We start from the raw sequence: 15,298 nt of genomic DNA on the forward strand, positions 1-15,298 counted from the left end.
ATCAATCAATGCCTATGACTCAAAGGATTTGGTAGCAAAGGAAATCGTAACATCAAAAGCGCAGGCTTTTAATTTCGTAGAAGATGGAGAGGACTCCAGGAACCCTAACCTTATCTCCCCAGTATTGGTTAGAGCCCGGCATTTCCTGGGACAAGAATTGAGCATATGCGTAGAATCGGCACAATAGATACAAAGTCTATTCTTTATTCTTCGGTCCCTCTCCTCTAAAGTTAATTTGGAGCGACCTATCTCCATGGGTATCACCGGAGATGAAGCTGGGTGAAATTGAGGATTTGAGAGAAGAGGTGTTTTAACCGAAGTTGTTTTCTCAGGTTCTCTTTCACGAAACCTCAGGTCTACACGATGGCAAAGAGAGATCAAATCTTCTAAAGAGGAGGGTAGTTCTTGTGAAGTCAGTGCGTTTTTAATTTTATCGGAAAGCCCCTGCCAGAAGGCGGCAATTAATGCTTCAGTGTTCCATTGAAGTTCAGAGGCTAAGATCCTAAATTGAATGACGTACTGAGCCACAGTGCGAGATCCTTGGCGAAGACGGAGAATGCTGGATGCAGCGGAAATAACACGACCTGGTTCATCGAATACACTTCGGAACGTGGAAATAAATTCGGCACTATCCTGTAACAATGGATCGTTTCTTTCCCACAGAGGGGAAGCCCATGCGAGAGCTTGTCCAGAAAACAATGAAATAAGATAGGCCACTCTGGAACGATGGGTAGAAAAATTTTGAGGCTGGAGCTCAAAATGAACTGAGCATTGAGTAAGAAAACCCCTACAAGTTTTGGGGTCTCCATCGTATTTTGACGGAGTAGGCAGGTGAAGCGTGGAAGCCGTAAACACCTGGGATGGCACTGGGGAAACGGAGGAAGGCACAGGAGCATCAACAGTAGTTGTGGCATCTTGCACGGACGTTCTTTGGGAAGCTAACGCCTGGTAACACCGCAGTAAATGCCGTTGGCGAACTTCCTGTTGCTCAATACGGGTAACCAGATGCCGCAGCATCTCTTTAGCGGTAGGTTCCGTATCTGGGTCTGTCATGGCCTGATCTTACTGTCACTGGCACTAGGAGTCTTTACCCAGGGATCACCAGGTGGTAGGCTTACCAGAGCAATGTAGGTGGTAATAGAGTACTCTGGTAGCAGGGTGATCACGGAACAGTAAATAGCAGATGATGAGATGCTCAGGAAAGTCTATGACTAGCAACACTGGTAATATGGAGGTAATAATACACGAGGAACTGTATGGACAAGGACACGTGAAGGTAGTCAGTGGTCTGCGATAGCAAGTTGTACCACTGCTATAGTGAGGAGGAATGTCCAACAGAAACGAGGAGGTGATGAGAGTCAGCGGTCTGCGGATAGCAAGTTGTACCGCTGTCTGGGTGAAGGAATGGAATCCAAGTGGAGGTATCCGGGGAGTCAGTGGTCTGCAATAGCAAGTTGCACCACTGCTATGTGAGAGGATACTGGAACAGGTGATACTGGAAACAGGAATCAGTGGTCTGCTACTAGCAAGTTGTACCACTGAATATATATGTGAGGAGGTGCACGGGGAGAGACTGCAACACAGGGTAAACACGGCACCTTAACACGATCCACAGTAATATGCACAATATAGATATGTATATATGAATGACTGAACAGCACTGCAAATATGAAAAGTCTCTTGAAGTAATCCGGCACAAGATAGTACAGTCAATGATGGTAATAGTCTCAGCGGATAGTAAACTCCAGAGGAGAACAAACTCAGTCCAGCAAGGTATGCAATACACCAGCACAGTCAATGAGAAGTATGCATACCGTGGTTCAGAAGCAGGCAGTCAGACAGGAGTGCAGCGATACCTGAGCGGCAGGAGGCCGGCAGGATGAGAAGTCCCTGGATAGATGAAGCAGAGGTCTAGTAGGTGCAGCGCACAGGTAAGTAAACCAACAGGGACACGAATCCACAGGAATCGGTAGAACGCGGACTGGACTCTTGGAGGACCCAGGAGAATGGTGATGATCTAGCAGCAGGATAGCGGATGAGACAGGAATCCAATGCTGACAGGCGGGTAGAGACCAGCGGAACACAGGAAGGCGTGGAGAGCGGATCAGCAGTAGATGGACGATTAGCGCTGGCAACAGCAGCAGGACTCTGCGGATCCCCGGAGGTAACCAGTAGCAACCAGCAGGTGCAAATAGCGATGGAACACGGGTGAGCAGAGTAGACCAGGAGCTGTTGATCACGGAGAGTAGCGGATGGCAATAATAGCAGCAGTCTCGAGGAAGCACGGGAGAGATGAGATGAAGACTGCAGTGCACAGGGGCAGCGGATAGGAATCAGCTAACAGTCACAATGTTGGAACACAGACGAGTTGCAAGCTGGAGGCTGTAGTGCACGGAGGCAGCGGAATAGGAATCAGCTAACAGTCACGATGTTGAAACACAGACGAGTTGTACGCTGGAGGCTGTAGTGCACGGAGGCAGCGGAATAGGAATCAGCTAACAGTCACGATGTTGAAACACAGACGAGTTGTACGCTGGAGGCTGTAGTGCACGGAGGCAGCGGATAGGAATCAGCTCACAGTCTTGATGATGAACAGGTGAGTAGATGTGGAGAGTGGCTGAAGTGCACGGAGGCAGCGGATAGGAATCAGCTCACAGACTTGATGATGAACAGGTGAGTAGATGTGGAGAGTGGCTGAAGTGCACGGAGGCAGCGGATAGGAATCAGCTCACAGACTTGATGATGAACAGGTGAGTAGATGTGGAGAGTGGCTGAAGTGCACGGAGGCAGCGGATAGGAATCAGCAAACAGTCACAATGATATGAGATAGAGTTGAAGTGGTATAGAAGACTGTAGTGCACGGAGGCAGCGGATAGGAATCAGCTAACAGTCACGATGATACAATTGATGGTAGAAGTGGTATGGGAACCACAGTAGTAGAAGTGGTTTGGAAACCACAGAGGTAGAAGTGGTTTGGAAACCACAGGAATCAGCAGCGCTGAACAAACGAGGAAACACCTTCAGAGACTCATGGGGAATGAGACTCCAAGATCAGGCAACGTGGTGTTGACCACAGGTGCTTAATATAGGGAGTGTTGCCTGATCTGCCAATTAAGTTAAAGGGACATACACTGAAGGGTAGGAAAGGGCTGCGCATGCGCAGACCCTCAGGATGGAGGACGGCCACGGTTCCTAAATGTCCGGGAAGAGGCACTCACGGTCCGGTGAGTGACAAGGCCTTAGTGATGTCCTCAATAAGAATGAGTCTTGTGGACCCTTTATCCGAGGTAGGTATGAAAGGTTTGTCTTCTTTCTTAGAGTCTCAGCTAACAGTTTGCTGCTTTTATTACTCAACTCATTTTCAAAGTTACGAGTTGAGTTATAGCTTCTTTGAGCTTTTAAAGTGTTGCCTGTTGGATATGTAGCTCAAAAATAACCTGGTGTGGTAAGGATTGGTCCTGTATCAGTTCTATTCTTTGCATCTACTCTCTCACCTTAATCATTTGAAATGGGTCTCCCACTTTAGATGAGTCCCATGGGGAACTAGAGTCTCCCTGATTGTTGCATTCAGTGGAGAATAACTTTGTATCCCCCATTCAGCAGAGAGCTTTATGAGCTCCGTAATGTGTGACATCTAACACCACAAGGCATTTGAAGCCCTAGAATGTGATGCACATTGTGAGGCTGCAAAATTAAATTCGGCTCAGTGGGGAGGCGTTGTTCCTTTTCTCTGTCACTAGGAAGTAAAGAGTGGTACAAAGCAGGTTACTTGCCCGCCAAGGTAAGGGACAAAAGGGGAGGATGTCTCTTTCTAGAAACTGTGGGTCCCTTAAAATTTAGCTATGGGCCCATAAATTTGTAGTTACATCCCTGCAAATTTGTTTGCCTCCTACATTAAAGATGGGGTAGTATGATTATTTGTATTTCCCTTGAAGGGCATTCTGTAGTGAATCTTTTGGGAGGTATTTGTTTCACTTAGTTAAGAAAAAAAAGTGAACTTACATATTATTTTGGGGGATTTATTTAGTGATTTCTGCAGTGATTGGTTCATGTTTTAGTGTCTCTGCTGTGTCTCCTCGTTCCAATTATGCTGCACCACTAGAAATGCCATTTGCCAACTGACTACTAACAATAGTGACCCACACTTTCCTCACCAGGTATTCCGCTACTTGCTATCTCCCCACACCTCTTAGATTGTAAACTCATTTGGGCAGGTCCATCTTTACCTTCTGTCTCATGTCATCGTATATAATTTGTCTCATGTCATGATCCTCTCAATTTACATCACTGCATAATGCACTTTATAAATAAAAAGATAATAATAATAATTATATTCCAGATCCCTTCCAGCTATTTGTCAGATAATTTCCTTGGTGTCCAATAAATCTGACATTGGATACAGGTAATTTTTGGCCCATTTGTAAAAACATAGCAATAAATGTGTTATAGCTCTGACTCAATTCATGTTAAGTTGGGTGTAGGGACTGGTCATAAGGAGAAGACTTTGGCGCAAATTACCGACTTAACCTGTATTGCAATATATGGAACTAACATTATCTATTTCTAATACAGTTTGCTTTTTAAAGTAGCTAAACACCATTAAAAATGTCCTTGCATTATTTTCAAATACATGACTAAAGGTAAGTGCACTGATGTGGATCACAACCTTATTACATCCAATTTTTACTTAGGGCTTTAATAGTTGTAGTAAATATTTTATGAATAAAACATATATATATATATATATATATATATATATATATATATATATATAAAAGCACTACAGAATATGTTTGGAACTATATAAATAAATGACGATGATGATGATGATATATATATATATATATATATATATATATATATATCATTTATACTCAGGTTCACCAACAATGGTCACAAGAGTTGATATAAATAAAATCCAACATAAGAAGGACTACTCCTGGGATTTATAGCAATAGCAAAATAATGGTCAGTTTCTGAGTATTTTCATTATAGTACTAGTGCTGCAAGTCCCTTTAGTGCCCACCTTATGTTGGAATATATATATATATATATATATATATATAATCTATTGATAAACAAACACAAAGATTTTGTAGTCCAGCCAACTGCCATTGTTTTTTAACCATTTTAGTGCCATCAAAGTTCCGTCATTTTTTAGTATGTGGGTTAAAGTTTTGCAGCAATTGGGTAAAAGAGCATAACTATTTCTTCATTCTAAGCAAAGGGACTCTGGGAATGTGTGACGCTTTGGTCCCTGTAGCCTCTGTCCCCAATGATCCACTTATTATTTGATTTATGTCTGTTTCGCTGCCCTTACAGTGACCCTGAGGGAGGGCTGTGTGGGAAGTTGGTGTGTGAGATTATAGAGAGGGCTGATGAAGCTGTGGGCTCTGCAGAACGTCTGGAGCCTGAGTATATGCACAGAGACTGATAAATAGCCAGGAGAAAGACATCAGGCTTAATTAGACTTTCAAACTTGCAGTGGTGCCTACATCTGGAGATACCAGTGCTCATCCATACTGTATGTAAGTCCAGTATTTCTTATTTATAAAGTTTTAGTTGACTTAAAGAGCATTTTATATATATATATATATATATATATATATATATATATATATATATATATATATATAGTAACTTAAACAATTTAATTGGCTGTAAAATGTGCTATTTAAATATATTCCTATAAAGGTATAGGTATAAGATGGATTTGTGTTACTGGTGTAGAGGTCGAACGCAAATGGTATTTATTATTTCATAATATAATATCTACGTTCTTTTGATATATACAAATTATATGTTAATTTATAGTATATTATGCAAATTATACATGGCTGTTCAGGTTATTTGTTTAATGTAAAAGTTTGAACACATTATTACAAACAGTAATTTAGTCAATTAACTGGAAGTAGTTAGCATTCCACATACAAGAATATATACATTTTGACAGCTAAAACATAATTATAATTTGTTTATATTTGGATGATGATTTTAAGATTTTTATGTTTCATTTTTGGATATAATTTTTATAAATTGCACTGGCTACTTCAAAAATATATTGTACATTACAGTAAAGCAATTTATTTTTCATATACATACAAGCCCTAAAGTTTACTGTTGGCCTTTAAAGCCTGTCAATGACAAATTGTTTAACTAGTCTGTTTAGTGTATTTATGGACTCACTAAGTAACTATTGGTAGATAATATTTTTAGAGATCTGTTGTGCAACTATGTGTTCCAAAGACAAAATAATAGTTTAAATTAATAAATGTATGCTCTTTTCATAATGTAGCATTAAAGCTGCAATCATGATTAATGCATTTAAAATATTTGTTAGACCACTGTAGTTAGTAAAAGTAATGGGACTTATTTAAGTACTTATTTCAGAAGAATAGATAATGAAACTTACACATACTGAAACTTATGAGTTATGCTTATTTCATAAACAGTCTTTAACCATATTTTTACATGCACTTACATTTGGAAGGCCTTGTTGCAACATAAGGTAAACAAAATGTATTTTGAACAGTAACATTGAGGATTTGTGAGATGGTGTATTTACTCTCTATGACTGTCTATTCTCACAGCTTTAATGAAATAGTGAGAAGATACAGGGCCTGATTTTGAGTTAAGAGCAAAGCAAAGAAAATGAGCACAATTTGCACATAGTCAAAACTATGTTGCATTAATTATTATTAAAATCAGTAAAATAAAAGCAGTAGAGATTTTGCTTGGCTCGTGTTGTTATACTAAAGTATAGTAGTGTTTTTGCTTTATTGTGTCTTCATCATTTCATCTTGTGGATTTTCCTACGAAAATACGTCAAGATTGCAGATGGCCAGGGCCATCTTTTCCATTGGGCATGATGGGCAGGTGCCCGGGGGCCCCACGGACAAGGGGGCCCCATAGACAGGGCTCTTAATTAGAATAATCTTGAAAAAAACAACCCAGCAAATAAAACCTTCAAGGGTCACTGAGCAAGTACATCTGTCTATCTCTATATATCTATATCTATATCTATATCTATATCTGTATCTCTATACATCTATATCTATATCTATATCTATATATATATATATATATATATATATATATATATATATATATAGGGGCCCCGGTGCACTGCTTTGCCCGGAGGCCTATAATGTTGTTAAGATGGCCCTGCAGATGGCCATAAATATATGTAATATGTACACTACCCCCTAAAAAAAAAACAACGTGCTTCCACCAGAAAATGATTGACAACAGGTAACAGGCTAATAATGCCAAATGCTGCATCTATCTATCTATCTATCTATCTATCTATCTATCTATCTATCTATCATAAATGCTTAGGTCAGTCATTGTTATGCACATAACAATGCACCTGCCATGGGATAGTAAGACATTGTGGCAAAACCGAAATCATGAAATAAGATCACATTTAAAATGCAAAGCAAATCTTGGCCGAATCATTGCAGCCCTGGTTAAATATATTTCACATATCGTTGTTAAGTTGTTGTTTTTTAAAGACATTTCCATTGTCATATACTTGTGACACAATATGCTAGTGGGGAATCACCTCAATATATTCATCGAAACATTCACAATGAATAATTCTGCCGAATGTTGTACCGGAATTTAGAGAAAGACATAGTTTAGCCCCTTTATTTTTCAGACTTGAAGAATTCAGATTTTATGTACTTTTTGTTTGGAAAGAAATAGATGTTATATTCTTGTCAAGTGAGTTGAATTTTATATTTTTAAAAAAAAATAAAAAATAGTTATTTGTTTTTCTGTAGCATATTAAAAAGGTTCATTTTATTTTATAGCAATTAAGCAGAGTCAAATCAAGGAAACAAGAGCAATCTTAAATGATTCTCTTCATAGTTACTTCCACATAATTAGGGCAACCCAGAAATAAGCTCCAAAATGTACTACCTGTTCCGAATATAGGAATATTTAACATATAAACTGTTCAACAGCTTTGGCATAGTTATAGCCCAAGGAACACGGGTGCACATATTGAATTGTAAATATTTTTCTCTTAAATACAAATGGGATCAAAACACCAATGTTTGCAATTCCTTTGGATGGGAGCAGAGGGAATCAGGTCAGTGGTGGGTAGGCAAGAGGTGGGGGTTCCGTCATGTTGGGTGTTTATGGCCAATTTCTTTTTGTTACATGTGTGACACTCAAGCAAAATGTGTTACACAGAATGCCTTAAGTGTTTGTCCTTACAACATTTATTTTAATTATGTTTTTTCTTAATTCAAACATTTTTATAATATAAAATATAATATTAAATATAGATTTTTATTTTTATCTAAGGAGACCAGTAATTGTGAAGATAAACTGATGGCTTCATTGATAAGTGCAAACTGGATTTAATAGGCGCTGGCATGTCAGTTGCCATTACATGTAGACTATATTGGAGTTAATGTTTGGAGGCGATCTAGGTCTTCTCAACACTTTTCTGGGTCTCTGTACATTCATTTGTACCCCTGATGATATCACAATAACGTCTCTGGATTCCTTTCTCTTACAAGTGGAATCCAGAAATCATGGTACCAGGAACCAGTTCAGTTACCGTTCCCATTACTGGACCCTTAGGTTGTCATTTGGCAGCCCAGGTCCAGTGATAGTAGTCATAGCCACTATGTTTAAATTACATTTATAATATCCATTTGCTGAAAAAAATTAGGGAAAAATATCTTTGAAATAACTGGAATATAAATGAGCATTTTGTTTTATTTGATTTGAAAAACTAGCATATTTGTAAATCAGAAAATGTATTATCTAGCTGATAACATCTTTAGTCACAGGTTAAACCTCTTTATCAACAGCAGTAGCATCACAGACAGACTAAACAAAATAACCACAAACACCAAATAGCACTTGAACTCATAATGCACAAAGTATAATTATGTTTGCATGTAGGAGCTAAAGAACTGTGAACAAATTAAGAGACACATCCTTGAAGGTCAATAAACAAGTGAAATTGTTCAATCATTTTTAACTTTTTTAAATGGACAAACAACTGTATCCCTTACACTTTATTCAAAGACATCATAAAAGCCAGAATCCAAACTCTGTATCCAATAAAATAATAAAAGCATGGGTGAATAATTTGAAAAGTAAGCCATTCACCACTTATTAGATACTCTGTGTTATATTTCTAAATCTAATCAATGAGACTATCAACACTGCACTGAATAAATACTTACTAACACAAAAATGATATATACATTAAAATTAGAGAAGGACAGGACTCCGTGGAGGAAATAGGTACAGCTTCTGAAAAAATAATTCAGATATAACAGTAAAGAAATTAAATATTTCCATTAGTAGACATGGCAATAAATCAAAATTCCATATTAGAAGAGCATGCATTATTATGGAGTATGACTTACATTTAAAAGTAAAATACAGTCCTCATAATGATTGTATATTTTGCCTTATATTTGTGTAATTCTTCCTGAACAACATTTTAATTCTGAGCAGAGACTCTTCTCTGAATATTTTTTATTGCTGGGCAGCTGGTACCTTGGTCAGTATGGCAATATTTTTCTAATTTTGGGTGAGTGAGAAAGGATTCAGGTACAGAGCATCCATTTGCTGTACTCCCCACTCACACATATATGCCTGTTTCTTAGGTACACATGCTCAGATAGACACTTAACATACAGACACTTAACAGACACTTAGACATATGCCATGACATGGGAGCTAGTGTTTAAGTGACATTACTTGTATGGCTATTTAATCCTGCTCTGAATGTTTTCCTGGCCAGGAAGAACAGGTTCTCTACGGTCAGTTGTTTAAGCATGATCTATAGTGACCAAAAAGGTTCACTGTACTTTCAAGTTGCTTAGTAACTGAATCCTCATCAGGACTGTGTGGCACTCTTTTTGTCCAACTTTCACGTTCTGCTAAAATATCGTCCTTGGACAAAAATGTTAAAGTGGTTGCTTTCTGTCACTTCTTTTTACTCAGGAGATTCTGATGTTAAGGAAGAGTTATCTTGCATCATAGACTTTTCTCAAACTCTGTCCATAACACCCAATGCTTCTCCTAAAATACCTCCTGGAAAAATGTTTGTGACTCAATACCTATGTCATAAATTGGTATCTTGGGCTCATAACTCATGACTAATGTACACAGAGCAATATTGCTCCAAAATATAACATAGTTGACATCTTCCATCTCAGAGGTAGATATAAGCTCAGGGGGGAGGGAGCATGTGTGTGCACCCTTGCGCCTCTCATCCTCTGGCCACGCCCCCTGATGGACCACCACACAAAGTTGTCATCAGAAGGTAAATAATCATTGCAGTGATATATGGACTGCTAGGTTTGTGAGGCATCCAGGAATTAAACAAAACTTTGGAGATTATCCAAAGAAGCTTCTGTTGGCCTGGTCTCTGTAAAGATGGGGAGAAGTGGGGAGAAATTTATCTTGCTTGTTCTAGCTTGCTTTACCACCATCTGGGCAGTGTTTGATTGGTTCTCTAAAATATACGATTTTATTCCTTTCAAAGATCTTCCTAGCGTCTCCTTTCTTGTCATGTTCATCAGATATTTTTTTTGCTTATATGGCTTTTTTTTTTGCTTAAATGGCTTTTCCCTTGTAATTGTTGTGGATGAAATAATTTATGTAAAAATGTTGGAGAGCTTTTTATCAGAGAATCATATACAATCAAATGGACAATCCAAAATAGTCAATCAAATCCTGGAATAAAAAAAATGTATGCTTCTGCTTGTCACAATGACAGAGGGGATTGGCTTCCCTGTGCAGTGTTTGCGCACAACAAACACATTCATGACTAACTGACCAAACCATTTTCTTCACTGTCTATGGTAATCCTAAATCTCCCTCCTCTTCTGGAGTTCCTGCAGCAGAGTCACTTATCTCCAAACTGTCTGGTCCAAAGTTTAAGTAGCTACTCTCTATGTTTCTTCCCACCAAAAAGGGGCTGCCAATCTACTAGAACCTGGAAAACATGTATTGGTTTTCCACCAAAAACATCCTGAAATTTGCTCCTCAGTTAACATTTCATATGGGAAACACCTTGAAGAACTATGATCTTGAAACATGATCCTGGATAGCCATCAGATGGATCATCCATCTGATGGCTCTCTTCCAAATAAAAATCCATTTTGAATAGCCTAACAAAGCTTGCAAAGGTTATTTGGTTTTAAAAAGTAGGCCACTGTACTAACCTGTCTCTCTGGTTGTGGCAATTGAGGTGTGTCCCCCACTTGCATCCCTCTACTTCAGCATATACACCTGGATAGAGGTTTCTCTACTTAGGTGCATCTTGTAACATGGAAGAGCACAATAAAGTTTGAGCAACAGGTTACTTGCCATTAGCTGCTTGAGCTTTGTTCTATTGACCAACTTACTGTGCAAGGAAATATAACAATGTCCAACAGCATTCAGCTTGCTCTGGTTACTTTTTTCTACCTGTGACCTTGACCTTTGGTGAGTGCTGACCTGTTTCTAGCCATTGTCTGTTAGTCAGCAGCTGGCTATCGAGATTAAGCTGGGAGCTGCAAATGTGGGTCGCCTGTGTCCATCACTCCCTTGCAGGTGTCTCTAATGGATACAGGGGTTTCAGTAAAACTCTCAAAGTTTTTCAATGACACCACTAACAAGTACTTTTAATTAATGTATTATTTTTAAAACAGATTTTAAGTTTAATGTGTCTTTCATTAATTTTGTAGAAAGCTATTTTCCTAAACTATTCCCAGCGGCAAAATGGGTGATATAATATGTATATGCTTGATAAATGATAATATACATGATAGTAGTCTAGCTACAATGTAAACAGTTTTGTTTTGGCTTAATCTTGTCTCTTATAAAAAATATCCAAAATATCTATCTACTTTACATATAAACATGCTGCTTAAGTTGATGGAATAATGTTTATTTCAAATACTAAGCTATCATTATTTGAATGTATTATTCAAATAACCTAAAATATGTTAATATAGAACAATAAATATAATCTTATTGTAGACAGAAAAGAACCATAGCTAAATGTAAGTGAGTCACTGTATTGTTTGAAAAAAATGTGCTGTTTCTTTTCGTTCATGTTCTATGAGAGAGCATCCTTAAAACCTGGGAATATCCCTCGATAATAGGAACAAGTCGGCAACTATGAAAAAGCAGGTCATCGTGCAGAAGGAACAAAGCTATACGCATACTTATCAACTTTTCATTATTTCCATCCGAGAGATCTTAGGGGGGAGGTGAGGTGTGAGGACGGAGGAGGGGGGCACGGTAACCTGCATAATTTTTGACCCGTCTCCGTGATGAAATGACTTGAAACCGTCATTCTACAGTGGGGCCAAAATGAAGCCATTCATCACATCATGAAGGCTATTATCCTGCCCGTTTTACTCGGAAGTGGACAGGATGAGGGAGAATTCAGGAGAGTGGGCAAGTATGGCTAAATGGCAACCTGCCAACCCAAGATAACCACCCAAACTGTGTGCTCTCCTCGGATTGAAACTCATTTGAATGCGTTGCCCTATTAAACTAAATCTAATTTTTGCATATGGCAGCAATATGAGGCACAAGTGCGCCTAGCCCGTATTTAGATCCAGCCACCTCCTGACATTAGAAGAAGAGGAGGGGAGCAGGTCTTTACAACTGGTATGTGTTATGGCCAACTAGGTATTATACCTTTACTTAAAGGATGCTCATCAGGGTGCATAATAATTCTCCATTGCCCAATTTGCTCTGGAAAAAACCCAATATTAAATTATTTTTTTGTAGACTAAGTGCTATAAAGGTTATTATATTATTATATGTATCCAATGTAATCAGATATCATAGGACAGGGGTAGCCAACCAGTCAGAGATGAAGCATCAAAAGCCAACTTTACCTTTTATATAGTGTATATAAATATACACCATATAAACACGCATACATATCGCACACACCTACATTCAAAATATAACATCTTTTACAGTATCTTGCTTAGTGGAAAAAAGAATACCCAACATTGCTAATATATTCATTATAAAAAAGTCATAAATGGCCAACATGCCCTTCAGACCTCTTCACATAAACCTTTCATACCCATCAGGTCCCCCCTCATGTAATCAAATCTAATCAAATGCTCCTTCCATAGAAATATAAAATTTGATGACAGATAAGAACCGCTAGGCCCATCTAGTCTTTCCATTTTTTGACCTATGGTAACCTCAAACCCTATTTCATCCTTTATTTTTTGTAAGGATATCCCAAGTATTTTTCAATTGCACTACTGTAGTAACCTCTACCACCTCTGATGCTGATGATCAGCATCCCCTCAGACCTCTCCATAAGCCATCAAATCTCTCCACATGTCCTTTACATGCTCATCACCTCCGCACATGCCCCTTACATGCCCATTGGCATCCTCACATACTATAAGATCACCCCACATACAGAGTGGTAGTGACCAGTCTGTAGAGGGTGAGACTAGCAACAGCATTTAACTGAAAAAATATACATTAACATTACTCAATTTTAGCAAAATATGCAATAAGATATATTATTAGTGTGTGTGTTTTTTTAATAAGATTAATTTATGTAGTATCATCACTAACGAGGCATGTGTAGCAGTCACACCCACCCCTAGCATTGCATGAATTATCAGCTAATCTTTCACTTTGCTAACAACTATAAATTAAGTTTCAGGAGAGGCAGAGTGGAAAGCAATCAGTCACCTGCAGAATGTTTTACTTTGTACAAGTGATATAATGAACAAGAAGTTATAGGACCAGCAGCATGACACCGAGAATGCATCAGTATTATTATTATTATCGTAGATTTGTTATGCGCCACACTGCTCAGCAGCGCCGTACAGTAGGGAAGACAAGGAAATACATCAAACAGGACATACGTAAAACAAGAACAGACAAGGTAGACAAAATGAATGGAGACATGAAAACAAAAGGTATGAAGGACCCTGCTCATTAGAGAGCTTACATTCTAAAGGGAAGAGGGCACAGCTGAAACAAGAGGAGTGAGTGTGGCTCAGAGTGGAGATTGCGATAGTTGTGAAGATGCATTAGTGTGAATAGTGTTACCAAGAATAAGGTCACCTCTAAAAAAGAGATGGGTTTTCAAAGAGGATCTAAAAATTTGAAGGCTGTGGGAAAGTCTGATTGAGCGTGGTAGGGAATTCCATAAGGAGCAGTATGGGAGACGTCTTGTAGGCGGGAGTGAGAGGTGGTTATTAGAGACGAGACAAGGCACAGGTCAGATGTAGATCTAAGAGGGCAAGAGGGAGAGTACTTTGAAATGAGATTTGAGATGTATGCAGGGATTTTGTTGTTGAGGGCTTTGTAGGTAAGTGTGAATAATTTGTATTTAATTCTGGAGGACACAGGGAGCCAGTGTAGGGATTTGCAAAGTGGTGCAGCAGATGAGGAGTGGTGAGAGAGGAAGATCAGTCTTGCAGCAGCATTTAGGATGGATTGAAGTGTGGATATATGGGTGTCAGGAATGCCAGATAGTTGGAGGTTGCAATAGTCAAGACAGGAGATGATGAGAGAATGGATAAGAGATTTGGTAGCATGTTGAGTAAGAAATGGGCATATTCTGGCAATGTTTTTAAGGCGGAGTCGACAGCACTGGGAGAGAGTCTGGATGTAAGGAATAAAGCAGAGGGCGTAGTCAAGTGTGACACCAAGGCAGCGGGCTTGGGAGACTGAGGAAATTGTGGTGTTATTGACAGTGAGGGAGATTTGAGGGCAGGTGGTGACTCTGGCAGGATGGAAGATAATAAACTCTGTTTTGGACATGTTGAGCTTTAGGTAGCGTTGGGACATCCATGTAGAGATAGCAGAAAGACAGTTGGATACACGAGATAGTACAGAAGGAGAGAGGTCAGGTGAAGAGATATAAGCCTGAGTCGAGAATGGAATGAGAGGAGAGAAAGTGAAACAGGCGTTTGTATACTAATTGCTCAAGTAGTTTGGAGACAATGGGGAGGAGAGAAATAGGGTGATAATTGGAGAGAGAGGCTGGATCGAGAGATGGTTTCTTTAGAATAGGTGAGATGAGCGCATGTTTAAAGGAGGATGGAAATGTGCCAGTGGAGAGAGACAGGGAAACATCAGTGCATACATTTACACCCTGGTACTCCAAATGATTAACTAAGTGTTATTCTTGATATAGCACTTAGGGTTGTAATTCAATTCCCCCCGAAGTAGCGCAGCGTTAAACCTATTACCTTTATTACTGTAAATATAAACCGTCTTTCTGCTCGCAGCTAAGGAAGCTGCGAGCAAAAAGCCAGTGTTGAATCCACCCTCA

At 39.0% G+C, this 15,298-nt stretch overlaps 1 protein-coding gene across 3 annotated transcripts in view; it reads left to right on the forward strand.

Annotated features, from left to right (window-relative positions):
• Positions 1-5,408: 5,408 nt before the first annotated feature.
• The window catches only part of LOC142139054 (bile acid receptor-like), an 88,069-nt gene continuing 78,179 nt past the window's right edge, over positions 5,409-15,298 (forward strand). For 2 of the 3 annotated variants that reach the window (XM_075196310.1, XM_075196312.1), the window contains exon 1: positions 5,409-5,528. The gene's annotated coding sequence lies outside the window, so the exon portion shown is untranslated. The remainder of the gene's footprint in view (positions 5,529-15,298) is intronic. The other variant, XM_075196311.1, reaches the window with a different exon arrangement.

The sequence above is a fragment of the Mixophyes fleayi genome, chromosome 2, assembly GCF_038048845.1.
Source record: "Mixophyes fleayi isolate aMixFle1 chromosome 2, aMixFle1.hap1, whole genome shotgun sequence".
Taxonomy (NCBI): Eukaryota; Metazoa; Chordata; class Amphibia; order Anura; family Limnodynastidae; genus Mixophyes; species Mixophyes fleayi.